The sequence below is a fragment of the Balearica regulorum genome, chromosome 2 (assembly GCF_011004875.1).
Source record: "Balearica regulorum gibbericeps isolate bBalReg1 chromosome 2, bBalReg1.pri, whole genome shotgun sequence".
NCBI lineage: Eukaryota > Metazoa > Chordata > Aves > Gruiformes > Gruidae > Balearica > Balearica regulorum.
This window is the reverse complement of record NC_046185.1, coordinates 99,243,286-99,270,509: the sequence shown is the minus strand read 5'-3', so window position 1 is coordinate 99,270,509 and position 27,224 is coordinate 99,243,286. Positions and strand designations below refer to the sequence as shown.

Here is a 27,224-nt window from a genome sequence, read left to right as displayed (position 1 = left end):
ATTCCAGCAGCAATGTGTTTCCAATTTTTCCCCATGTAAAAATGCCCTTTGCACCTTTTGGGTTTTGTATAGCCTCCCAAGGAATATGTTAAATTTACAACAGTTACTCTGTAGTAACACAAATCAAGATAAAAATTGGAACAATTGTATTAAGAGGAAAATAATTGTTTAATAAAGAAAAACATTTTTTTCCATGTATAATATGAATCTTTATTCAGTTAATCTGTCCATAATATTTGTGGTTCTAGGTAGTGCATCAAAGCCTCCCTTTCCTTCCCCTTCCCAGGTAATTGCAGGAAAATAGTCACCTCTATGAAACAGGCCAAGTGCACATCCCTGCAGTTAGTCTAATTTCCTAAGGGTAAGACCTATTTCATCCTAATGACTTCAGCAAGTGCATTTCTGCTGAAGAACTGGAAAATGTTCTTTCCTCTCATCTAGCAGAACGAAATAACTCTTTCTGATGTCTGTAATTCTAGCTGCTCTCATCACCAATCCATTTAGAAAAGGAATCCTGCATCTGTGATGGTGGATTAAATTCTTTTGTCTGTGCTGTGACTTTGAGGAGGGCTTGTGCTTCCAAATCATCTAAGTGCTGTTACAAATGCCACACTACTCACACAGCCCTGCTGGAGAGGACCTGTGTTCCCAAACAGCCTTATTTGCCATTCTGGGTTTGTGAGTGAGAAACGCAGTGATTCACAGCAGCTGCTATAGAGTGAATATGGATTATTGGCAGAATCATTACTATATCAGATATTTTTAAAGTCTTTTTTTTTTTTTTTCCCCAGAAAATGTGAAGAACCTGTGGGATTATTATAATTTATTTACCACAGAGTACGTTTCAGCACTGATTTGACAAAGTGTATCAGGCATACCTGTATATGTGGGCTTCTGGCCTCAGCCTCTTTGTGGAATAACTCATACCAGCTTATTTCTGTGTCTTGATTTTCTGCTCTTTGGGGATCATTTATATAATACTATGGTGTTTGACATGTATAGCAGTTTTCCTTCTCCTGTTAAATTGACGTTAACAATACTACCATTTATGCTGTAAATTACAGTCCCTTCTGTAGCATTTTTGTGTATCTAGAACAGATGGGAGCTTGCTTTCAAAACTCTTAAAAATTGTTTGTTTACATTATATTGCCATCCCTTTAGCTCAGTAATAGTAGTACTTCCAGAATTCTATTTTTGTGCTACAGACTGTTTCTACCCCTCCTCTCTCTGTTTCTGAGAAACTGTCATGCTGAGATGGATAGTCTGAAGGTCCATATTAAAAATTTGCGGAGGGGATACTGTACAGTTTTGAAAGAGTATTCAAGAATCTCCATAATGTTCTCCAGTGACTAGGAACTTACGATTGTATAACATGCATACATACATGCACTTGGTATGACCCATTGCTATAGGACTAGGATCATGTTATTCTTATCTCTCCTTTCTGTTGTTTCATTGCTTTCTTCCCCCATTCTGTTAGGAGTGTGTTTTAATGCATCCATCCTGAGGACAAGGGCATTCTCTACCCACTCTGCATTCACTCATTTATTCTCATGACCCAAGTACTAATGGCTAGAAATAGTGGAGTAGAAAATTCTCAGCCAATAAAAGACCTGAGGAAGCGCAATGACATTTCAAAAGTACCTTCTGGTCTAAATATTATGAGATTGTTTGCATTCCCTGGTTTTGAGTTCCTGCTTGTGTCGATGGGTGGTTATTTGGAGGACCAAGGGCTGATGTCATCCTACATCAGTTTTGTTTTCCTGTGTGGAAATCTCTACCATCATTGTTCGTATGCTTGCTTTCCTATCCTTATACCCTGTTCTAGTCCCTGCCATAAGGAGATGGAGAGAAAGCTTCCATCTCACTTGCCATTCACAACATGGATATCAGAAAAATGGTCATTAGACAAAATGAAGAGAGTGCTTGCAAAAAGTAGTCCATAACCAACAACTTTCCGTAATCTAAAATATATTTGGAACCATTCTGAAGGGTGGAGAGAAAAGTGGAAAAAAAGTGTCTCATCATTTTCCAACCTCTCTGGCCATTGGACTTTTATAGGTCCCAAAAGCTGAGAAAGTCAACAATACATAACTGGGTGCCTGCAGAAAATGCGGCAATCACTTAATTGTTTTGCGTTCTCGAAACAAAGCCAAGAAAAACAAGTTCCTTCCTAAAGAGTTCCAGCTCTCTTCATAAACATGTATTTTGTCCAAATAAACTGAACTACCCGGAAATGCCTGCTGGCATATGATGCCTTGTGTTATAAGATGATAAAATTGCAAGCAGAGGAAAAAACACATGATGGTGTGAATGATAAAAAGTGAGCCTGCTGGGTCTTCAGTAGAGATGATCCTGCATAGTGGTATGTCTGTCTCTCTGTTGAGCTCTTCCAGCGACCAAGCAGCCCATGTTTCTCAGCATCCATAATGTCATGTCGATAGATACTCTCTGTGAGCCAACCCCTCCCATCAGGGATGCTGAATCACACTTCTTGGGGTGTGGGTGCAGATGGGGGCATGGAACTGAAATGACAAGCAACAATTATTATTTTGAACACATGAATGAAAGATTATGTCACTGGAAATGGTAATTGATGCCACTGAATTAAGACAACTTTCAATTAGAACTAAACACAAGCTCATGGTGGGAGCATTTTGCAAGCGCTAATATAAAGTCCTCATCTAGAATACTTGTTCTGAACCTAATTATTTATGCAAACATGCACAGATCCTTTTAAAACTCTGATAATTCTAATGGCCCTTATCAGTGTCTTAGTCATTATTCCATAAAAGAAAATACTTCAGGGTAAAGATACCCCCAGAGAATACACCATTCCTATAAAGGTAAAAAATGAAAGTGAAATCACAGGATTTAGGTTCTAAGTACATTTCTGATACGGACTTTGTGGCAAAGCTGCATAACTTTGCCTCAGAGTTTCTGTGGCAGGAGAAACCTGCCATACAATTCATATCAAACCTGCCTACAAATTCATATTTGTAGATCAGGAAACCTTGATCTACAAATATGAATTCCCTTTCCTATTTTGAATTTGTATTAAAGTACAAACTCTGTTTTGTATTCTGAGCATTGAGTATATTACAACTTCACCTTTACTGAAGTAGGCTGGGAATGCCAGGAAAAAATTTTGTGCCTTGCAGAAAGCCACCAGTGAAAGTTTGTTAGGACTTGAAGATTAATTGTTCAAAGAAGAGTAGAAAAAATATGGACAATTGCTACAGGCAAATCAGTTTTTTAAGTCTGCATTTTGGGTAGGTTGATGGCCAAGAATCACCATGGAAGCTGTGAGGAGGGGTCAGGGAGGCTACCTGATTTAAGGACAGGAAATATATAAATTAAAAGGCCTTTTAGAAATGGGGTTGGATCCCGAGGAACGGCTGCTCAGAAAGACAATTGTGAGTTTCACTTTTTGCAGAACAGGGTTTCCCAGTTCTACTTATTTATTTACTACTGCTCGCTGATTCATGCCCATACACTTTTTCCTTTTTCAAATGAACAGAGTAGTCTTTAGAAACCAAGCGTGCTCAAATTTAGTGAGAAGGATGGGGCTGTGATTCCTAACTCAGCAGGACAGTTGCCTTGCAAGGCACTGGCTGGAACAGCCTCTGTTCTTTGGGAGCCATCGAACTTGCCTTGCTCTCCTTCAGTGAGCTCCTGAAGGCAGGGAGCTGCCTTCTCATGCCATGCGAGCCAGTCTCCTCTCCCCCTTTCCCCAAGTCTTGTTCACTTGCAGATTGTAGAAACATAATTATGCGTTTCTATGACAATAAACATTGTCTTTAAAATCAAATGAGCAAAACAAGTTAAGACAAACTCCTCTCGGTTGCCAAATAGATTTTTCTCACAGTCATAGGCAATGCTTTCTGTCAGCCCACAGCTACTAGTGGTTTTGCTGTAATCAGCCCTGTGTGTGCTTTGAGTTACGTAGTACAAAACACCTCTAAATGCTTAGATATTTTCTACCTGAAAACAACATATGACAGAATTTTTATGCTGGTGATGTGTGGTATATATTTGATAGAAACTCAGACAATGTATGTTTCTTTGTTACCTAAGAAAATTTTGAATGGAGAGTTTGATGTATAGTTACTTCTTTAGATAGACTGTGTTATTTCTTTGAAGGCCCTTCGGGAAACCCCTGCCCATGGCACAGGAGTCCCACTTCAGCCCAGCTCCATCGGTCCCTGCCCCAGCGACACAGTCAGTCCAGGTATGTCAACAAATTGCTTAGGCTGTAAAGGCACTGATCCAGAAAACTTCTCTCGGCATCTGTTTTAGTTCTCATCAGTACACTTACAGAGCTCTGCAAAACCGTCTTTGTCTTTTTCACTGGTTACATCTATTCCCCTGAACGGCAGGGCATGCCATTCCCACAGTGGCGCTAAACTGCTTTAGAATTAACAGTGCAGCAAATTGGGGACCAGACCACTTTTTTACTACTTTTAAAATCTTTGCATTATATGAAAGACATCATTGTCTTCCGAAAGACAGAAAGGAGCTGCATAGGAATGTATTCATAAAACAGGGCCTCTTGCATTTTCAGGTTATCAACCACATGTTAATAGAGACGATGTTTCCTGTTACAGACCCATGTCATCCCTGTGTCAACCACAGCAATGGGTGATGTGGTAAACTAAGACTAGAAGACTAATAAATAGATTTATCTCTTTTATCTAAAGCATTTCTAAAAAGCTTATCTAAAAGCATTATCTAAAGCATATCTATTTCATTTATCTAAAGCAAATGAGTAGGGATTTTTTTTTTTTTTTCCATTCCAGAGGAGGGCCATGGAGATGATCAGAGGGCTGGAGCACCTCTCCTGTGAGGACAGGCTGAGAGAGTTGGGATTGTTCAGCCTGGAGAAGAGAAGGCTCCAGGGAGATCTAATTGCGGCCTTCCAGTACCTGAAGGGGCCTACAGGAAAGATGGTGAGGGACTGTTTATCAGGGAGTGTAGTGACAGGACAAGGGGTAATGGGTTTAAGCTGAAGGAGGGTCGATTTAGATTAGATGTTAGAAAGAAATTCTTTCCTGTGAGGGTGGTGAGGCACTGGCACAGGTTGCCCAGAGAAGCTGTGGATGCCCCCTCCCTGGAAGTGTTCAAGGTCAGGTTGGATGAGGCTTTGGGCAACCTGGTCTAGTGGAGGGTGTCCCTGCCCATGGTAGGGGCGTTGGAACTAGATGATCTTTAAGGTCCTTTCCAACCAAAACCATTCTATGATTCTATTCTATGATTCTATGATAAACATTAACAGCACTCTTGAGGACCCGATTAAGTTTTCTTCTCCTGCATATCCTTTTCTCCACACTGCACATATCTACTTCTTTTTTCCCCTGCATTTTTTTGCCCAGCCATCTGACCTTCTTGTCTCTGATAAGTATGCTGTGGCCTGGTTTCTTTTTCTCCTGAACTTATTTCCTTATCTTCTATCTCCTGCTTCCCTCCCTGAGAATGTATTCTTAAAAGATTACTGCCAGGGAGTATGACCTAGAATAGCACTTAGCTTATCAGTTACTTGGCTACAGGTATAATTAAATCCAGTAAAATATAAATGCAGTTGTCCAAAATTTTTGTAATTCTTAAGTTTTCTATGAGAAAAATAAATTGGATTAATTAATGCAGAAACTGGCAAGTAAAATTCTATCCCCAGGTCCATTTGAGCGTGGGCTAGAACAGTGTGAACATCTCTTGTGTCCCCAGTCTGCAGACAATACATTTTCTGGGATGATACTTTCACAGTCTGTGAAACTTACTGACATAATGGCATTGACCATGAGATTGCCAGTGTGCAGCAAGGACCAGTGCCTCCCTGAGGGACAAGGTCACACACATCTGATATCTTCTGCCATTAGCTTTAGATTGTCATTTGCTTTTTGCCCTTTGATTGTCTCTGCAAATAGACCACTTCTGAATTTGTCACGTGTTCAGTAGGAATTGGAGTTGCACTACAGCTGCCAATGCACATCCATAATTCATAAAAGTTAGCAGAGAGCTTTGGTCATAACTTGAAAGCTGGAGAGGGACTGTTTACAAGGCCATGGAGTGATAGGACAAGGGGTAATGGCTTTAAACTGAAGGAGGGTAGATTTAGATTAGATATAAGGAAGAAATTCTTCACTGTGAGGGTGGTGAGGCACTGGCACAGGTTGCCCAGAGAAGCTGTGGATGCCCCCTCCCTGGAAGTGTTTAAGGCCAGGTTGGATGAGGCTTTGGGCAACGTAGTCTAGTGGAGGGTGTCCCTGCCCATGGCAGGGGGGTTGGAACTAGATGATCTTTGAGGTCCCTTCTAACCCAAACCATTCCATGATTCTATGATTGACCAAGTTTTACTCATTTAACTTGGTCAAAATACCTTATTTTTACCTGGAATGAGTTCTACTCTTCAGATGATCCAAATATTATTTGAAAATTTTAAAAGACAAGCATTTAATTCATTAATTGTATTGTACAGACATGAAATACAGTCTTCCTTTTCAGGATGTAACTTTGTTATTGGTAAGACTGATTTATTGGCAGACCACAGGAATACAATTGTGCTCTGTTTTACAGAAAATGTCATAAATAATATACTCTGAAATGCCCCTCGCAGATACAGCAGACTATAAATTACAGAAAGTAGTTGTGTAAAGACATTCTACAGTGAGTTAATTAAGGCAGTCAGGCATAAAGCCGATAACACAAAGAAAAAAATGAAAAGATATAGAGCAGGGAGAAAATCTATGCTTTTGATTGAGATTTGAAAAGAGAGAATGAATTGATGAGGCAGAGAAAAAGAGGCAATCTGTTTCAGATGGCAGGTTACAGATGAGAAGGTGTTTACAGCAAGAGTAGTAAGTGTGAAGGAACAGAAAAAAATCTGGCTCTAGACTGCAAAAGGAGAAAGAAGAGGGAAGAGAAATGTGTTGAGCTAGAGAAAATCCATGGGTTTGGAAAGCAAGAACAAGAGAAGGCTTCCAGCTGGATCATGTAATGCATGGAAAGCTGAACTGAGCAAGAGTTTAAGTATCAAAGTAGTTGTGAAGAAAAGGAGATGGAGATAGACTGTAAAAGGTCTCTGTTGCAAAAGAGATGGCATTCAAAGGTATGTTTGTGGGGTAATGATACACAAATTTACACACTGGAGATTGAATCCTGTCTTGTGCTGTCCTATTGCACATCAACAGCAAAAGGCTGCACAGCCTATCCTCTAAAATATCTTGTCTATCATGTAGGATACCGAATAGAGGGTTTTCTTATTGCTCAGAAAACATCCTGGGTTGGGGAGATTGGCCAGCATAGAACTTATTCATTGCGAATCTGAGGTGAAATTGTCTGTCAGTAATAACCAGGCTGCAGCTAGCTTGCAACTGTGCTGTAGGCAGAGGTCTGATCTCCCGTTGTACCCATAGCCTGCAGTGGAACACTGCTCCTCTGCCGGTGCAATGAAGTGACTGAATGCATCTGGATGGGTGAGATGATGTCTTTTTTGATCTCTTAAAACATCACCCAGGAAAGGACTAGAGGTGGATACCTGGAAGAGGAAGGTGGGAGATTGCAAAATTCAGGCTTGTTCAACTGTACTCCAAGGGAGTGAAAGCCCTCTCCAACAGGCTGGCACGGTAGTTGCACACCACACCAAGTCATGCCCCGATACACTGACTTTCAGCAAGGCAAAAATTCACAATTCACTATATTTCTGGGTAATTAATATATTTCTAGGTAATTAATATATTTACAAAGATTAATTCCTGCAGTGCAGAAGAGGAATTAATGTTGTCTGAAAATGTTCTGTTGATGACTATTTATGACTGAATTTCTGAAGAATTTTTTCCTAAACTGCAGTGAACATATAAAAATGAGAAGGGTCATTGTAACACAGACTAATCAGAATATTTTTCAGTCACTGGTGATCTTGCTGATTCCAATAAAATAAGATTCACCTGTAAGTCAGAAGAATCAAAATGTATGTTTTGCACCTGTTGTTTCTGAGAACTCTTCCTACATTAGGTACTTGTGGCAACAAGGGAGGTAGAAAAACAACTTCTATTTGCTAACTTTTCACAACTCCGGAGCAACAAAACCGACAAATCAAATCTGTTTGATAGTCCCTGTTACAGCCAGCGGTCTCTGTCTGCCTATAAACTAGTAAATGAAGCAAGAATAGTTTTCCCAAGTACTATCACATTACTGGGTGGTAAAAGCACTCCATTGTTCAGGTTCCCATAGTAAATATTTATGTTTTTATGGGTTCCTGTATCTGCAAGATCCGGTTAGGTATGCAATCAGCCTTTTTCATTTATTTCCTTCTCTTAGGAGAAATGGGGTGTAGATTGGCCAATGAGTAGTCATGGCCTCTATCAGCCTGACACCTTGCTAAGGTGGCAGCTAGCAAATAGATTTGTAAAGCTCTCAACCTGCATTTTGACCCTTTCAGTAAAGTTGGCTAGCACGATGGCTCACTGACTATCATATTCATAGGAAGATATTCCAACAATATTGACCATCTTCAAAAGGCTCAATTTATTTTAAAAAATTGACATTGTCTTGGGAAAAAAAAAGTTTCATTTGATACTTCTAAACAGCATTGTTATACTTAAAAGATGTTTTCTGACGTAGGGCAAATACTCTTAAAAGTATGAGTCTTTAATATTTTTAGAAATGTTTTTTAAATGTCTAATATTCTTTTTGCTGAACTCAGAGATAAGTGCTTTAGGAAAAAAAGAAATTCACTTAACTTAAACAGAGGGAGTTTTTCTTCAGATGCGTCTACCGTTATGAGGCTTTTTTTGTTCATCAAAGTTCTGATCCGTGAGGTCAGTGCAAGCCTTTGCATTGAAATCATGCATGAGTTTTGGGTTAGGCAGTAGTCAATGAGCATTTATATGTGTAGATCCCTTGAAAGAGTTATGTATGATGGAGACCAGAATGTGGATGTGGAAAACAAAGAATATCAGAGTTTGGGTAGAGGCTAGAAACTGAATGTTGCTTAGCAGTGAAAATACTGTAGGATTTCAACACATAAGAGCTCTCTCACAGGCACAAAATTTAACTGCTCACTGGTTATATGTAGCACTTGAAACAGCCATTAAAACAAACATTAGAGTGGAAAAAATCTGCTCTGTAAATAGGCGCTAGTGACTGTCTCACTGAGACTGCTTCTGTGCAGCAGAAGAAAAGAAAAGCTAAGTTTGCATTTTAATAACTATTTGAGGATTTCCTTTAAATGGATAAAGTTTCCTGCTAAGCAGCTCACATTATTTTTCTTTTTATCCTTGTTTGCTTGACAGATGAATTTGGAGCCAAACAAAATCTGAAGGTACAAGAAAGAAACCTGAAATACTGCAATTCTGGCTGGCCGGGTCAATTACGAAGTCTTGATCTGAACAGTTGAGAAAGTTGCATGAAAAAAGGATTTGGATCTGAGACGGTGACAATAAGGAGCCCATCATGTCTGCGTACTGCAATAGATTGCTTCGCTCCATGGGACCAGGCATGTGTGTCTCTGCACAGATACACTAGGACTTCCAGGAAACCTCTCTAACTTGTGCTCTCACATGGAAGCGACACATACCCAGGCAAGGTACTGCATTAATAGGTGCCAGTGGCGTCAGCTGTCCGGTGGGAGATTGAGTGTGCTGCAGGAGATAAGGCCTGTTCTTCTGAAAGCACAGAGCAGCCCAGACTGTTCACGCATACAGCTTTGCATCATATATGCCTCTGGGATGAGAAAAGACACAGCCATGGGAGCTGTGCTGTCCTTGGGGAACCTAGGAATTAAGTTGAATCAGCAAGAATTAAGTAGGAGGTAAAACCTGCTGCAGTTCTTCTTCATCGTACCTTTAAATGAGGTTTTCCCTGTGTACACGCAGTTTTGTGGCATCTGTTTCCAGAAGCAAGACTGTGTTTGGTGATTGTTCTTTACTTTCCTCTCTTGAACAGGCTAAGTGCTTCCATAGTGCTAGCCTGGTTCAGTGACTGCTGTATCTTCTCCATTCTCTTCTGCAAGGAGGAAAAATTTGGTGTGTGCTCTCTGTATGCATGATTGGGTGGCTGGCTGCAAAGGAGAAGGACTCCAAATATTTGTATGCTTAAAACCAATGATTCTTCACTTCTTTTGTTCAATGTCTCCCTTCTTTGCATGTGGAGTGCTGGATTGCTGCTGGTCATTCAGGTAGCACAGGTATCTCTGCGTTATGCTGGACTGTCTTGCCAATATGCAAATCTACTCTGTGCTTCTTCTGTTACATGTAGTACTACCTTATTTCACAGCAGTTTCATATTAATTAGGGGATGGATCTCAGAAAAAGGGGGGACATGTCAAAGATACAGTGGTTGCCACGATAGGGAAAGCACTGCACTGGATGCTCATTAATAAGACACAGCTTGCAAAGTCGTAATGATAATAGAAACAGCAGTGACAATGTCCTGGGTCAGTGCTTTGTGTGCATATATGTTTCACATGCATGCAAGGGATCCTATTAGAGCTTTAAAATAATTTTAAAGGCTTTGCCTCAGCAAGTTTTGTGCTCATTTAAACCCCTGGTTTATCATTATGAAGTGTATTAACTTTCCCATGTTTAATGCTTATTTCTGTCCTGAGAGAAATAAACAAATAATACTTTGCAAATGGGTTTCTTGGGAAAGGAGGCTAAGTGACAGGAGGATATTGTTTGCACTTAGAGCTGATTGCTTTAAAAAGTTGTTCTAGAGTTCAAAAGGTGAAAAAACAGACTTGGTGAACATGTGCGTTTTACTTATTTTTTCCTTTTTGCTCAGAATGGATTTACAGAGCAGTCTTTTGACAGGCATGAGGCAGTGCCAGTTATTCAAGTCTCGCATGAAAGAAGAGAAAGCAGTAAGTCATATTTGCACAGTATTTCTGTGAGACTGCTAGCCTCCAGTGTAGGCTGCTCCCTGCTGCTGCTACTATATATACCTCGTGAAAGACTGGTTTAAAGTGTAATGAAACCATAGTGGGAAAAGATGTGTTCCTTTTCCACAAGCATTTAGAAACAAATAAGCATCTTTATGAAACAATAGTGTCTCCCGTGCCAGATTTGACAAGGGCATGCAGCTGCCCACAGCAAAGGTTCATGTAAGGCCATTTAGAAATGTGTATTACAGGAGTGAATGAAGTTCAGAGAGTGTTGTTTGAATGGAAAGGTATGTGAAATTCACGGAAGAAGAAAGTGGAAAGAGTGGGTGAAAGAAGCAGAGAACAGTCCTTGGGAGTCCTTGGGAGGACTGTTCCTGAACCAGCGCTTTGTGCTATGGGGCCTTGGAGTGCTGAGCAGAGACATCGTCCCGTGCTGTGCACTGGTGTATTCAGGAAACAGAACTTTCTGAATAAGCAGGAATGCACCAGGGATATTTTGTTCCATCTCTGATTCGTTTTCCTGAAAGAAGTGATGTCTAATATGGAAATGTTTTTTATTTTCAACAGACAGTCAGATTCAGAAATTATTTCATGCTTTCCTCCTGTACCTTTATTGCCACTGGGTACAGTTAGTATTCAGACTTCGTTTCTCCTAATCGCCTACTGCCAATTGCAATTCTTATTGGAAAAGCAAATATTGATTTTTGTAATGTGGGAAAAGTCAGCAGAGGGCTCAGATGAAGACCATCACATTTTGTGTGATCTAATCCACTTTCCAAGTGGAAAAGACTAGTATATTAATTTGACAGTGTTTTAATACTGAAATTAACTGAATATGCAAATGTTTGAGAATAAGTGCTCAGTCACACCAGTTCTTAATATCTTTGTGCCTATTTCTTGGGATTTAAATAAAAGTAGCTTGGCTTTTCAAATAGCTCAATGCTTGCATTGTCCCTTGGCTTAATAAGCACATCTTCTGTGATACTATCACAGTACAACTCATTTATAAATCCATCCTTATAACTACCATGGAATTTGCTTGTTACAGAAATGTGTTGTGGCAGCAGGTGAAAGAAAGGTTATAAAAAAAATAATATTGTAGCTAGGGATCTGATTCACTGTAGGGCTTTATACTAAAATTGCCTCACAGGAGGTACAGCAATTCTGCACAAAGACTGTGCAATTTATAAATGGAAACTTTTACTCTACACCACTTTCTCCATGCATGATTAGGCTTCTTAAAAAAAAAAAGGCAGCCATGATGCAATGCTAACACTTATGAGTGATGCATGATTGATGATCCCCTAAAGGCAGTGAGAGAGAAAATTACCTCCTTCCCTCATTTAAGGACATTATTAGAAGACTCAATGAGTTCAAAGCTCAGGAAATTATGTTAAGAGGACTGAATCAGGCTTTAAAAAAATCAGGATAAATTATTTTCTCAGCATTTCAAGGGTAAGATTTCTTTTAATGCACTGTAAAAGAAGAAGAATACTTTGACACACCGTTACATGGTACTCTTTAAAAATACCTGCCACATCATTTGTGATTTACTCGCACAGGTACTATTCTCTCCATGTACTAAATGGACTGCAATCTGCAACCCACGGAAATTAATATGACATTTTAAATGCTATGTATGTCCTAGTACCTCAATGTGAAAAGTAAAGGATGCTTCTCTCAGTTGTGAAGGTAACATGATATGCTGGGAAAGAACCAGGATGAGCTAACACTGTTCGAAACGTCCGTGCTTTCTCCTGCAGGGTTCGAGAGCGAGACCGAGGCAGTGTCAGCTAGCAATGTACGCTTCTACTGCTAGGGAGAGGGAAAATGGGAATGGTACTGAACAGATCTAAGGATACTTCTTTTCTTTCATTTTTTGCCTTGTCTCCTCTGTCATTAACTGTCTTGTGGCGTTGCTTGAGCGTCCGTCAGGAACCGGTGAGAGGCGCGCTGCAGCTGATCAGAGGGATATGGAGCTGGGTCTGCCCTGTCACAATCCTGCTGGGGCGGGCATGGCAGCTCCTTTTTACTAGTTTCAGAAGGAAACAAGACTTACACAGTGTCCCTCTCTGTCTGATCGGTGCCTGATGACTTTAGCAGAAGCTGTCTGAATGATTCAAAATTTGAAAGAGGTCATTGTCTCAAAGGTAGAATGTTCTACACAATTTCCAGGGGGCAGAGAAGAGGCAGCTTCAGCAGCCTTGTAAAGGGAATGCCCACTGTAGCATGAGCTCTACCCTTGTGAAGCACAGGGGAGTCTATATGGGAGAGTCTATAGGTTACAAGCACTCCAAATGGAAAGAGCATCAGCTGGAACTGACACTGTGTGAGGTGCCAGTGAATCCAGCTGCCAGAGACATCCTTAGGAAATCAGGTTTCATTGCTCTTCTTACTTTAGAATGTCATAAAATACAGCTGTCCGCACCTGAGCTGAACAAAACGCAAGTTCCTGATTCCAAAGGTGTCATGTTTTCTCACAGCCTTTAGAATAAGGGGACATTAAACTACCTACAAAATACACTTTGTCTCAGCTTCTAACCAAAATCCCCTATGGGGGTGGTCTCCAAGTACAACACTGAATAGCTTTAACTTATGTCAGCATTCATGGATGTTATGCTTAGAGAAGCCTGTATGTCTAGAGGAAAAATATCTTTTTAGTTAAAGTGGATCACAGTGGACTTGTAATATGTCTCTGCCCTATCGCAATGTCTTAATGTGATTTTTTAGATGTCTTTTTTGGGGGGTGGGAACAATTTTAAGATTTTGTATTCAAGTAGGAAAGAAAAAATATTTCTCACCTGCCTCCAGACAGGAAGATAGATTGGTGATTTTCTTATTACAAAATCTTTATTTGATGTAAAAAAGAAATAAACCCCTAAAATCCCATGTTACCACCTGCTGTTTAATAAAAATAAGCACAAAAATTATATTAATGACAGATGATCTAATTTATTTGTGTCTGTGCCTGTTCTGAGGGGCTGCAAGCAACACTTGAGTGGTAAGAGAAGTAAGAGAACAAGATTATCTTTTTGTTAGCTTTTGAGCAACTTACACCTGTCTCCATAGCTGGCTTAACATCTCCTCTTCGAGGACTTGAGATTACTTCACCAACTCAGCCACATTGTCTGCATTTTAATAGTCACTTAAGCTTTAAGAATGACGCGTGAATCGATCCTCTGTAGTCTTGGTCAAGAGTAATGCTTTCCTAATACCATATCTTCACTGCATCATAAAATAATATGAATTTCAATGAGTTTCTTGAAGCTACCAGGCAGAGTTGAACATTCCCACTTTCCCTTCACTATATAGAAATAGAAATTTTTTTTCTATATGCAGAAAGTATCCATTCTTTTTCAGACTGACAATATCTAGATCTCAAGAAGCAATAAATCAAGAAAGAATAACAGTAATGTATCCATCTTAAAGTCATTCTTTTAATATGTTGTATCAATTGCTCTCATAAAATAGCAACTGCCTCATAGCTTCCATTGCAGAAGGACAGAAACTCCCCTTCATTGGAAGTGCAGCAGACAGGAAAATGGCAGTGGCTATGTCTAAATGAACAGAACCAGAGGCACTTCTCAGCTCCCATGTATAAAGCTGCTGGACATCTTGTGACGTGTCTGGGAGAGACCCAGATGCATGCTATTTCCTCTCCACCTTCAGATTTGTGGTTTATTTGGGAAAGAAACAGGTGTGTAGGCATGAAGGGAGGCACATTTGGTCTCTGAACAAATTCCGGTGTTGGGACAAACAGGAGCCTGTGTTTAATGCACAATTTACATTTAGCCAGTATCTACATACCTTCACATAGCTGAATATACCAGTGAAAGCATTATGTTTCCATATGAACAGGCTCACTGAAAATTTGGCTTAAAAATCTCAACACAAACTATTAACGTGCTGGCTTCATCATCATTAAAAGCTAATCAGGCCCATCACTGCTGAAACATCAGCTTCTCTTGTTTGTATACAGAGTACATCATTAATTTATTTAAATGTCAGCAGCAAACTTCATCAAGGTTCCCTACACTACATCCTACATCCCTCTGCAGGATGGGAAAAGAAGTTATCGCTGCCAGCCATCTCAGCTGGTTCAGCACAACATACTTCAGACATGGCCTTGGATACATCCTTCAAAATCTTTGAGGCTAGAGTGTCACAGACTATTCTCTATACTGATGGCTTAGCACTTTTATGCCAGGAGTGCTTGTTCAGGACACTTACAGCTTTTTCTTTTTTCTTTTTTTTTTTTTTTTAATTTTTTTTTTTTCAACACTGACATAAAAAGCATCCTGTAAAGGCCAGAATTAGTGCCAGATGAGTATGCATGGGAGAGAAAGAGGATAATTACATACACTTCTAAAGTGAAAAGGCATTTTTCTTCCAAGAGTGAATGTACTCAATTCAGCAGGTAACTCTCATTTGCGTAGCTTTGCTGCCCACTGGGACTGAGAATAGCATCCTCTTCTGTTCTGCCACAGCTTACTTTCCTTGCTTCCTTGATGATCTGTGTTTTCATGAAAGCCTGATTGTTGTTTTGTTCAAAGGAACTTTTTGACACAAACTACATGGTAAATTAGATAAAAGATGCAGATAGTACAATTAGGATGAGGAGAAAAAAAATCCCTGAAAGCATCAGATCCTTAAAAATGTAGGAAATGGAGTGTATTAACATTAGCTTCTGCATAATAAGATGTGCTTGATGCAATGAGTTAATGCATTAGCCTTTCACCTTAGAAACCTGCGTTAAAACCAGAATCACACAGAAATGAATTTGGTAGCTTCATACAATTCTCCTTTGAACATTAATCCACCTTATACAAGTCACAGCACAGTCTGATTTGCCTAGATGCTAAAGAGCAGACGACTGACACAGCGTGGAATGCAGCCAGCTCCCTTCTGAGCACCCACAGGCCAGTCAGGTCCCGTTAGTCCATTGCTTTCCCGGGAGTAAAGTTGCTGCTCTAGGTTTTTCCTTTCTTCGGCTGACATCTGTGCTGCAAGTAGGTACTAGTTGAAAATTTGCCCCTATGGTTTTGCAATATAAAAGTAATAGTCTGTTACTTAGATTTCATTTAATTATGACACAAAAAAAAGTCATCTTAGCTAATTATTTTGAGATTACGTGCTCTGAAAGAGAGGGGGGTATAGAGGCACCTGCTTCAGCAGCTAAAAATAAATAAGCTGTGAAAAGAGGAGCCTTACTAGGATTGCTGTTTTTCATCACTGTGCTCCATTACATTATATCAAAACCAAATTGCATAAGGCTGGTAGAGCACCAGCTGACATGCACATTCAATCAGGGCTTTCCAAAGCGTGCTCCCATTTTATTACACGCATTGTAGGCAGTACTTAAATTTTAACTGAATACAAATTCCACTTAGAAGCATTTTAAAAATCACCCTCGATGTGTTCTTTTTCAGGCTTTTGACATCAGAATAAGCCTAAGGCTTTGGGTGAGGAGAGGATACAGCTACCCAAAGTGCTCAATTTCTCAGCTATGCTGAACAAGGAAGAACCAGCAAGAATTCAGTGCAAAATCCTTAGTACTCAGGTCCTTAGAACAAATACAGCTTGGGAGAGTCAAATGTAAGCAACTAATTCAGGATCAGACCTTCAGAAACAGGTATGACTTTTTTCAAGTCACAAACACAGATATTTTGATTTGCATGGTAGCAGTGCACATGTACGTGTTTGTAAGCTAAGGATGAACAGTTCTTCTCCTTTTCATTTATAGCCTCTCTGAAAAGATGTCTGTGTACTTGTGCCATTATGCGAGTTCTAAGAGGTTTTTTCCCCTATTTCTGGCTTTGATGTTTGCCAGCCTGGCTGTCAGAGCAGCGCAGCTCTTGGATCTGTTGTTAACTGGAGCCGCAGCACTATGAACTTGTTTTTCTTTCACTGATGAATCTCTTGGGTTTTGTTTTGCTCTTAGCCACTGAGATGCACTGTGTGTCCCCAGATAAGGCTACACTGAATGTCTCCCATGTAGTCCAGCCTCCCGCCGTGCCTGGAACACCTGTGCATTTGTAGATTTGATACAGTCTTTGTTCCAAAATCACTACTCTGTCAGGGCTATGAAAGCCCTGGGAGAAGGAGCTAAAACATAATCAGTTTAACCAAGAAACATCTTTGCCTAAAATGAAGCATCCCATTAACACTTTGGCAGTGGAACTGTTTGGTGCCCAACATTTAGGCTTCTGCAGGTGCACACCAGTCTCACAGTCTGAGCAAGGAAATGATTAATACCTGTCTCAGCCCTGCTCTCAGTCGGGAAAGGTACCAAACACCCTGTGTGTTTCTGTTGTATTTAGTGTGCTCATGGCACTCTGGCATCCATCTGTTCATCACAAAACAGAGATCCATACTCGTCCCTCCCACCTTGTAGTGGTGGACCATTCCTGCAATGTCAAGCTCCTTCTTGCTAGCTGCCTCTGGTAGTGTAGGCAGCTCAGTGGCACAGCTGTAACATGGGAAGTGAAAGGTGCTCCCCAACTCTTACACAATGCGGGCATTTACTGTGGAGTTGGAGGAAATACGGTTGAGATCCTGGCACTGAAGGAGGGCTACACGCCAGAGCTCTCATTTCTTGAGCAAGTTCAAGGACTAGCAAGCAATTATGTAGACAATGTCTGCCACTATCACCCTTCGACAAGCAAGTTTTGTGAAGTGCTTAACCTAAGAAGAAGGATGAAGTACTTAAACATGGAGCTCTAAGTGAGACCTGACCTGGAGAGAATGAGAGTTCATGGAGAACTCAAAAAGTGCACCTTTCTGATGCCTACCTTTTTTCTCTCAGCATGCTGCAGTCATGTTCCCAATTTTAGTAGTACTTGTGGTATCTTTCTGTGTCTCATCTTCAGCTTTAAGTCATCCCTCCCATATAAGAAATAGAAATCTTTGTCTCATCTACAAGTGGTTCAAGTCATCTCTATTACCCACCTTTTGCAACAGAGTAATGCAAGGATAAAGCTGTAACCCACCAGTTAGAATATTATAGCCCTTTCAGCAAGTTCATTATTCTCATTACACCTCTGTGTGCAAAGCTGGGGTGCAGCAGTGCGGCATGTCATGCAGGTATGATATGTTCCCTATATTGCCTTCCAAACCACTCTTTTTTGACTTGAACTGCTAAAAAGGGGTGTTAGAGCTGCCTTTTGAAGTGATGACATTGCTATGGTCAAAGAGCAATGGTTAGTTCATGGCAGTCTAGTGCTGGATGCTGACAGAAGGAAAAATCCAGTCTCTCTAACATCAGTGTATCCTGAAGCACCTGAACATCTGTAATAGAGAAACACTCTCCCATGAAACGTTTTCCTATGAATCCTGGCATTTCGCTACTTTACACTTCAATTATTCTTGACTAAGAAATGCAACAGGAGGATTCCAGAGGCTACCCAGTGGAATAAACAACAGCCTTTATAAATGCAAAGACTATAAATAAGGAGGCTGATAAGAGCTGGGTATCTGTCAATTTAAATGGCATTCAGCATGTGAACTTTTAATTGAGCTGAAGCATTGTGGCACAATGTATTCCATTTATTATTTTCCATTAACTTTCATGCGACCTATTTCTCTACCTCTTGACAGGTTCATCTTTCTGAGAACTTCACAGACAAAATGATATTTTCCTTTTCTGTCTGCTCAACTGTGATCTCAGTTTGAGGCTTTGCTTAGCGTTCAGTACTAAAAGATATAATGCCAAAGTCATTAAACATTGCTTTATACTCCCCCTCCTCTTATTTAATTTTCTTTCTGTTTCTTAACCCTACTTATCTTAAAGTCTGGAAAAAGTAGTTGGTGATCAATCTTCATAGTTTCCTTTTTGGCCAATTAAAATGAGAGAGATGTCTTGCAGTTACTAATCTGGTGAAAAAATAGGAAGCAAGAAACACCAGAAGTTACTGTTGACCTTAGTCTTTAAAAAGAATACAGGCATAAGTTATTTAGTAATTATGAATCATAGTGACCAAATTTCAGATTCATGGGAATATTTTTATTCACATGGTTTCTATCTTTGTTTACTTGATTCCTACTATCAAGGCAGCAAGAATGTAATTTCAGGGGGTTTGGCTGTAAATACAGATTTCTGATAACTCTTACTGTGTCCTTGCTGAATTTTATCTTCCTAAAGTGAGTGGGGATTCTGCTATGAATGTTGCTTGGTGAAAAGCCCTTCTGGTTTAATACGAAATGGTTTCAAGTCCTGCCTAAAAATCTAGTGGTATAATATGCTCCTAACAGAGGGTTTATGAGCATGTTAGTTCTTGGGGCCACTGCTGTCCAGATGAAATGAGTGGTGACCACTGGAATTCAATGTATACCAGCCAGATGGTCAGTGGAAGGATCTATATGTCCATGAGGAAAGGGAGAAAAGCAATGTTTCTCCTTTCTAAGCCATGTACAATTGCTGGATAAATTGCATTGTTAGGCAAGCCCTGGAGTTTTTATTTCTCTAGTAGCGCAAGCCACACAACTACAGACATACTGTAACTAACAGTGATTTATTTATCAAAATCAAGATATATTTTTGTATTTCCTATGGAAAAGACACCAATATGGTTCACTCATTTAGCATCCAGTTTATGTTTCATTACTAGCAATGATAGTAGATTGAGATTAAGGTTTTAATTTATTTACTAAATCTGAATAGAGCCCCAAATCCAATATCAAAGGTCTTTATGAACAGAGTAATTTTAAGAGCTGATTTTGAAGAAGTGGGGGCTAAATATTTTTAGGATGTTCATACTAGTTTACAGCAGTTATAGGGTAAGTTACATTCACGTTTGAAAGTATATCTTGTATGAAATAAGTATCTGTTAAGAAAAATTGGCACTAGAGTATTCTAAAAATATTGGGAAAAATATTTTGATATGTGAAAAATGAAAATGGCCATTTATGTATTATAGGAATACAGTACCTATTTATTGCTGAGGCTGGTATCTGGAACATATAAATGCAGATTTGGCTAAGCAAAAAAATAATTTCTAGTGTATGATTGACTAGGGAAGTTATCTGATTATGCTGAACTTATTTAATTTTATAGCTTGCTAAAAACATTTCTTTAATTTCATTCAGTAAAACTTATTTAAATCTGCTCCAGTGTCCCATCCAGAAAACCGCACACATACTTTAAGCAGTATCCCTTCCACATGAACCTAAGGTTACTGTAAATTGTTATCCAGATCCTCATTAAGAGACAAGTTGGCTATTTACCTTTGGTCAGATAGTTCCCAAGAGCTAACATGAGGATTAAAACTGCTATGTTGAACACTGGAGAGTGAATTCCAAACCTCCAACATGCTCTGCATGAAAGATTATCTGCATCCTCTGTAACCTTTTAATCTGCAACCCAGGAAGTCATCAATTTAAATTCCCATATGGAAATAAACCAAAAAGTATGGAATTGAGTTGCTGCCTGATTTCTTTTTATTTAGCCTTTGTTTCCTGAAATTCCCCTCTTCTTTCTCCAGTCAGATAGTTTAGCAGCTCTTGAGATCAAAAAGTCACATGCAATTTCCTTGCTCCAACATCTTTGCTTGTTTTTGCTGCAGGATAACTTATTTCCTTCTGAGCTGTAAAAAGAATAGAGCTGAATGTTGCCATTTTAATTTCTTGAGAAGTGGGTTTTGCCCTACAGGTTAGTTTCTGCTTCCACAGTAGAGTTTGTGGTGTGGATAAGATCTTCCCATAGGCACAAACACAGGACTTTCATTTCTCATAGGTGGTTAGAAGTGCTGTGGGAGTAGAGCACCCATTGCATGCCCAAAGAATGTTTTTCCAAGAAGTATATATTTCTTGCCACTGAGCTGATATGTCCTCTGCAGCCAGGAGCAAATGGGAGCATGATTTGCTGTATGGTCAAGGCTGAGAGACTGGTATTAAGAATCCTGTGTGAAGAAGCAGGTAGTCAATGAAAATACCAAAATACTTTTCAGGAAAAAATGGATTCAAGTTTCGTTATTTCTCATGGATATTTTTGCTCCTCTAAGCATGTAACCCCTTCCCTGAGAAGAGAACATCCACAACATCCTATTCTGTCATACCTAGGTCTAAATGTTATTTGGAAAATGAAAGAGGAAGCATAGACTGTGATATGTGTTTCAGGGCTGCTTGCCTGTCAGATGCTAGAATACATGAGGGAGATAATTGAGATGGTGGCGAATTGAGATGGTGGTGGAAGCACTGCTGAAGGTGACTGCATTACACTAGCAACTTTATTTTTTAGGACATTTTGCTGTCTCGAGACCTTACTGAATGCCACCAATCTCAGGCATGAAAGCAGTTGCTACTGCTTTATCAAGGTTGTTGTTTAATCCTTTAAAAATGGCAAAAAGATTATAGCCTTTTCTTCTAACATAAATATCTGAGCAGTCATTTATGTATTTCTTGTTAGTGAGTTTTTTATTTAATATTAACTTGTTAACTGCAAGGCAAGCAAAACTGAAGTGGAATCATAGAGACAGGGCGAATATGGAACCCCAAATGTTACTTGATGGTGATATATATACATTACATCATTGCATGCATTGATAGGTGTTACACAGGAACTGTTTCCTTGTCTTTGGCTCATGTTCTATGCAGCTTAGGATATAAGCGCTCAGACAATTTAATTTCCTAATTAAATGTGCTCATTATTTCAATTTATTTACCTATACTTCAGTAAACATCTGCCTAAATTGTGAAGTATGAGAGAAGTTAAAGTTTATTGCTAATGCATTTTTAAGACAAGAGAACTACCTAACATAGTCTTAAAATAAACCCTTACAGTAGAGCAATGACACACTGATTAAATAACTAGTGAGTTCCCATTCGCTACCATTAATGTATTTGTAATTAACAAACAAAATGTCATCCCCCACCTTCTCCAATTGACTTATAGGGTTGTATACTCTTGACTTGAAAGCACCTTTGAAAATCAGGTCTTCTTTGGAAGAGTCCTACAAATCCTTGCATTTTGTCACTACCTGTCACGCATTTCCCACTTCAGTTACCATCTGTAGCTATCACACCATGTCAGCAATGTGCTCTTTCTCACCAGGTGCAAAGAGAATTACTATTCATGTTCTTTATTTTCTTAATTACATCTTGAACTTCTAGTTACTCTGCCTCAGGTATCTTAAGTATTAATCACTTTACAGTCACTTGTGCTAACCTGAACATGGCTATCTACTTACCCCCCTATCATCAACAAACCAAAATGCGCTGATTACATATTTGAAAGCAGACTGGCATGCTGTTTTTTTCATGGTGGCAGAGTTTTTTTCAAATGTGTACAAACCAGTCTCAATCTTCTGTGCATTTTCTCTCCTCAGACATCTTTTGTTGTATTAACTTGTCCAGTAGGCATGCAATCAACAATGTTCTTTATAAAACTACTTGCAATCTCTCTGGAACGGCTTTTATTAACCCTCTCCAGGCTCATTTTATCTCGTTAAACTTGTTTCGCATTTTCTTCTCTGGGAAATAACAGTCATTCCCTCTGTTATTAACCAAAATATTGCTAGGAAGCTTTCAGTTTGTACTCTTGTTCGGTAACACATGGATTGTAAGTGGGTTAAGTTTAGGAAACATCAGAAAGAGACTTTTTCCTGAACTGCTTAAGCTGTTGCAATTTTCTGACAGCATTAAGAGTAGGAAGAGGTGACAGGATGACTCATTTCATTACACTGAACTGATGCAGCACTGGAGAGATGAGATCTACCTATTAAACTGAATTGGCTGGAGTCTGCTTTTAGGATAGGAGTGTTGGTTTCTTATCTCCACTGCCCCCAGGAGGTTTGAAATTGCTCATAGCAGATAGGATGTTTACCTGCCAGTTCTCACACAAGCATGCACTTACTATTACGGTAACATCAGTGAACAGTGCTCTAGGCATTGCTATGGACTGTCATTCCTCTAGCTTTTTACTTGCTGCTCAACTTTTTAACAGAATGTATTTTACCAACTTTCTGGAAACCTTCTGTATTTAATAGTATGCTGCAGACCTGCTAGGTCAAGAAGAGAGCATCTTCGAGAAAAAATTGAACACTTCAGATGTATGTTGGGGGATAGCAATGAGAATGGGCAGAAGTGTACAACACATGATCTTCAAAGAAAGACTGAGTGAATTGGTATTACTGAGAGTAAAAAACAGAAGACTGATCAGAGTTGAATTAACAGTCTTCAAGTACATAAAAGGCTGTTTCAGAAAGAAAAAGAATGATCCATTCTCTCTGACCATGGTGAATAAAGAAATACTGAGCTAAAGCTGCATCAAAAAGATTTGCTCTAAGTCCGAAAGTGGCATTGGCATACATAAGAAGTTAATTATTACCTGCTCTGTACTGGCTCAGCCATTCTAGGCAGGTTCTTTAGGGTGTGCAGGCTGGTTCTGTGAAATACATTACTATAGCAGTTATTTTTTGTTATTTCAATTTTAAAAGCTCTTTGACCTTTTAATTAATTTGTGGCCCTGTTTCATTAGCTTTCCTATAGGCACGAAAACAATCCTTGCCCTGAAGTGGCAACTCAGAGAGTATTAAAAACCATTATCGTTGATTTTTTGTTTTGTGGTAGCACTTAAAAATGCCAGGCATGGCTTCAACTCCTCTGTGTAAGACAGAGTATACATATGTGACCATCCCAACTATCCAAGGGTATTACAGCTAAAAGACCTTCTGCTCTGTAATGGCATAGAACAAAGTCTCTTCAGCTTCTCAAGCAACCATTGCTCATGATGTGGAGCAATGTAGTTGCAATAATTGGTGATCCTATTTTAGGCATTGTCTTCTGTAGAGTTTTTAATTAATTAATCATTTTTCCTTTGGACAGCCCTGTGAAAAATAGGTTGGTTACAACATATCCATGCAACAAGAATAAGTCTCCACTCTGCTGCCACTCAGAATGGAAAAGATGCAAATTTTAAAACTACACAAAGCCACTCATAATTTAAGTAGCTTCTTAAGATGCTTCTTACCATATCTTGATATCTGTTTGGTTATATTTCAGCTAAGTATTGAAGACCCACAGCGAAAATTGTTCATCTTTGTTTAAAGGGAGACAATTTAATCAGGATAAGTCTTTTGGTTTTGTAAATAAGGAATTTTACTATATAGATGATTGAATGAGACTGTCAAGTGCTTTGGCTAAGAAATTGATTGAAGAGTAGTAATAAGTCATGAAAAAGTAGTAATAAAAAAATTTTCAGCATCATACTTTCCACTTATACAGCACCTCTCACTTAAGTCTTGAAGTGTTGAAAAAAATATTTGAGAAGTCCTGCAAGACAGATGAGCATTAAGAATTTCCCAGCATATGGAGACACCAAATATACTCTTAGCCTTGAACAGAATTTGTAAAGACACACAGTTCTTACTCATGTTCTGATCAGTGAGGAACACAAGATCCAGTAAGAACATTTTCACTTCTATTCTTGAAATCCCATTGTCCTGATTTTTCTTTCAGAAAGATGGTTGCTGTTCTACTAGTGTATGAAACTCTATCTGAAACATACAACACTCTGTATGCAACTTGGTGGAGAGGATTTGTGAGTGACCAAATTATAGCAATGATATGCCATGGCTGCAGAAATGTTTAATCTTTCAGGGAAATAACTGGTTCTGTTGTAATTTCCTATGTAAGTGTAGGGAAATAGATGAAATTTTTTCTAAAGTCAAAGAGATTTGTTAGGTAACATCATAATTTACCACAAGAGGAAGAGCTAGTTCCATAAAGTTTGATATTAGAAAAGATAAAAAAAGACTTGGACTATGGAATAAAATTTCTTTCCCAAATATTACTCCCCACTGGAGGTTGTTATTATGTAATACACTCCCAAATGACTCATGCCCCAGAATAATCAGTCTTAAGAGCATTTTTTAAGACTCCTTTTGCAAGATATGGATGTATTTAAATTCTTCAGACCTTGAAATACATGGGTTATACTTACAATATATATACTATATGCAAAAGATTGAGTGAGGAAATAACAGGCTTCCTGCTTCATTTATTCTGCGAAGGCAACTCATTTCAGCTGTAAATCTGTTCTTGTATGACTGATGTTTAAATTGACTAGTGCTAAAACAGAAATACATGTCATCTGCTCCTGATATTAACTCAGTTTGAATTTAGAATGAGATGAATGCTTGATTTTTTAGATTGTTAACTGTATCAAACAAGTACTTAATGAGCAAAAGAATGAAAAAAATCTGTGTTTCTAGTCTCAATTTTGTGCTTGTTTGACTGCAGTTTCAAGAAAATGCTGACTCAAGTAAAGATTTTTATTTCATCCTAGCATTTATAAGGTGTCCATATTGATATAGAGGATTTTGTCATAGGCCTGCACAACAGGATAGAAACTATATTTATTCCATTTGCAGATAAAATGTCTGGATGGTCACACTCAAAGAGTTGTGGTCAACGGCTCAATGTCCAAGTGGAGACCAGTGATGAGTGGCGTTCCTCAGGGGTCGGTACTGGGACCGGCACTGTTTAACATCTTTGTTGGCAACATGGACAGTGGGATGGAGGGCCCCCTCAGCAAGTTTGCCGACGACACCAAGCTGTGTGGTGTGGTTGACATGCTGAAGGGAAGGGATGCCATCCAGAGGGACCTTGACAGGCTGGAGAGGTGGGCCTGTGTGAACTGCATGAAGTTCAACAAGGCCAAGTGCAAGGTCCTGCACGTGGGTCAGGGCAATCTCAAGCATAACTACAGGCTGGGCAGAGAATGGATTGAGAGCAGCCCTGAGGAGAAGGACTTGGGGGTATTGATTGACGAGAAGCTCAACATGAGCCAGCAGTGTGCGCTTGCAGCCCAGAAAGCCAACTGTGTCTTGGGCTGCATCAAGAGAGGCGTGACCAGCAGGTCGAGGGAGGTGATCCTGCCCCTCTACTCCACTCTGGTGAGACCCCACCTGGAGTACTGCGTCCAGCTCTGGGGGCCCCAGTACAGGAGAGACATGGAGCTGTTGGAGCGAGTCCAGAGGAGGGCCACGAAGCTGATCAGAGGGATGGAGCACCTCTCCTACGAGGACAGGCTGAGAGAGTTGGGGTTGTTCAGCCTGGAGAAGAGGAGGCTCCAGGGAGACCTTATAGCAGCCTTCCAGTACCTGAAGGGGCCTACAGGGAAGATGGTGAGGGACTGTTTATGAGGGAGTGTAGTGACAGGACAAGGGGTAATGGGTTTAAGCTGAAGGAGGGTCGATTTAGATTAGATGTTAGAAAGAAATTCTTTCCTGTGAGGGTGGTGAGGCACTGGAACAGGTTGCCCAGAGAGGTTGTGGATGCCCCCTCCCTGGAAGTGTTTAAGACCAGGTTGGATGAGGCTTTGGGCAATGGGGTCTAGTGGAGGATGTCCCTGCCCGCAGCAGGGGGGGTTGGAACTAGATGATCTTTGAGGTCCCTTCCAACCCAAACCATTCTATGATTTTATGATTCTCTAACAGAGCACTAAGAGGGACTACTGAGAAATTGGAGAAAAGATGAGAATTTGGAAAGAACTTAACAAACCACAGAGTGACTTGAAAAAGTGAGGTGCACCTGAGTAAGGATGAGGAAAAATTCTACTATTACACAAGAAGAATCAACTACATAAGCACAGGATAGATCTGGTTTTTGCTAACAGCTCTGCAGAAAAGGACCTGACAGATCTAGTAGATCAAATGCTGAACATAAGGCAACAGTTGCAGAAAAGGAAGATGCTCTAGTACAGTGTAAGACAGGAGCCTGCCTTAGAAGACACATCAGCCTCTTTTTCTGATCTATTCAACATTCATTACATCAAAGCTGGAGTACTGTGTCGAATTTGAGCATGACTCTTCATGGAAGATGGACAAATTGATAACAGTAAGGATAACAGTAAGGATAATGAGAAGTTTGAAAACATGGAGAAAAGTTGAAAGAATTAGAAGGGAGAGGAGAGGAGAGGAGAGGAGAGGAGAGGAGAGGAGAGGAGAGGAGAGGAGAGGAGAGGAGAGGAGAGGAGAGGAGAGGAGAGGAGAGGAGAGGAGAGGAGAGGAAACATAAAGGCTGCTGCAGAGAGGAAGATATGCTCTCCATATCTTTTGTGAATATAACTGGTAGGTTTGAATTACAGTCAGAGAGGTAAGCTGGGCATTGGGTAAAACTTTCCAGCACTTATGATGCACTGAAAATGGATTGCCTAACATTGCTAAGGAGTTGCTTGTTTTGGAAGCCTTAACAAGTTGGTTAGACTATATCAATCAGGAATGCTGTACACAGATCCTTCTCAGAGCTTGGGAGATGGAATAGCACCTCTGTTGAGGCTGTTTTCAGTTCTTTTCTATGATGCAGCATGGCATTGAACCTAAATGGTCCTATGGGGACTTGACTGCATTGG

At 39.8% G+C, this 27,224-nt stretch overlaps 1 long non-coding RNA gene across 1 annotated transcript in view; it reads right to left on the bottom strand.

Annotated features, from left to right (window-relative positions):
* Positions 1–2,172: 2,172 nt before the first annotated feature.
* Positions 2,173–27,224, bottom strand: part of LOC142600462 (uncharacterized) — a 133,553-nt gene continuing 108,501 nt past the window's right edge. The window contains exon 3 of the long non-coding RNA XR_012833955.1: positions 2,173–2,525. This is a non-coding gene — a long non-coding RNA (uncharacterized LOC142600462). The remainder of the gene's footprint in view (positions 2,526–27,224) is intronic.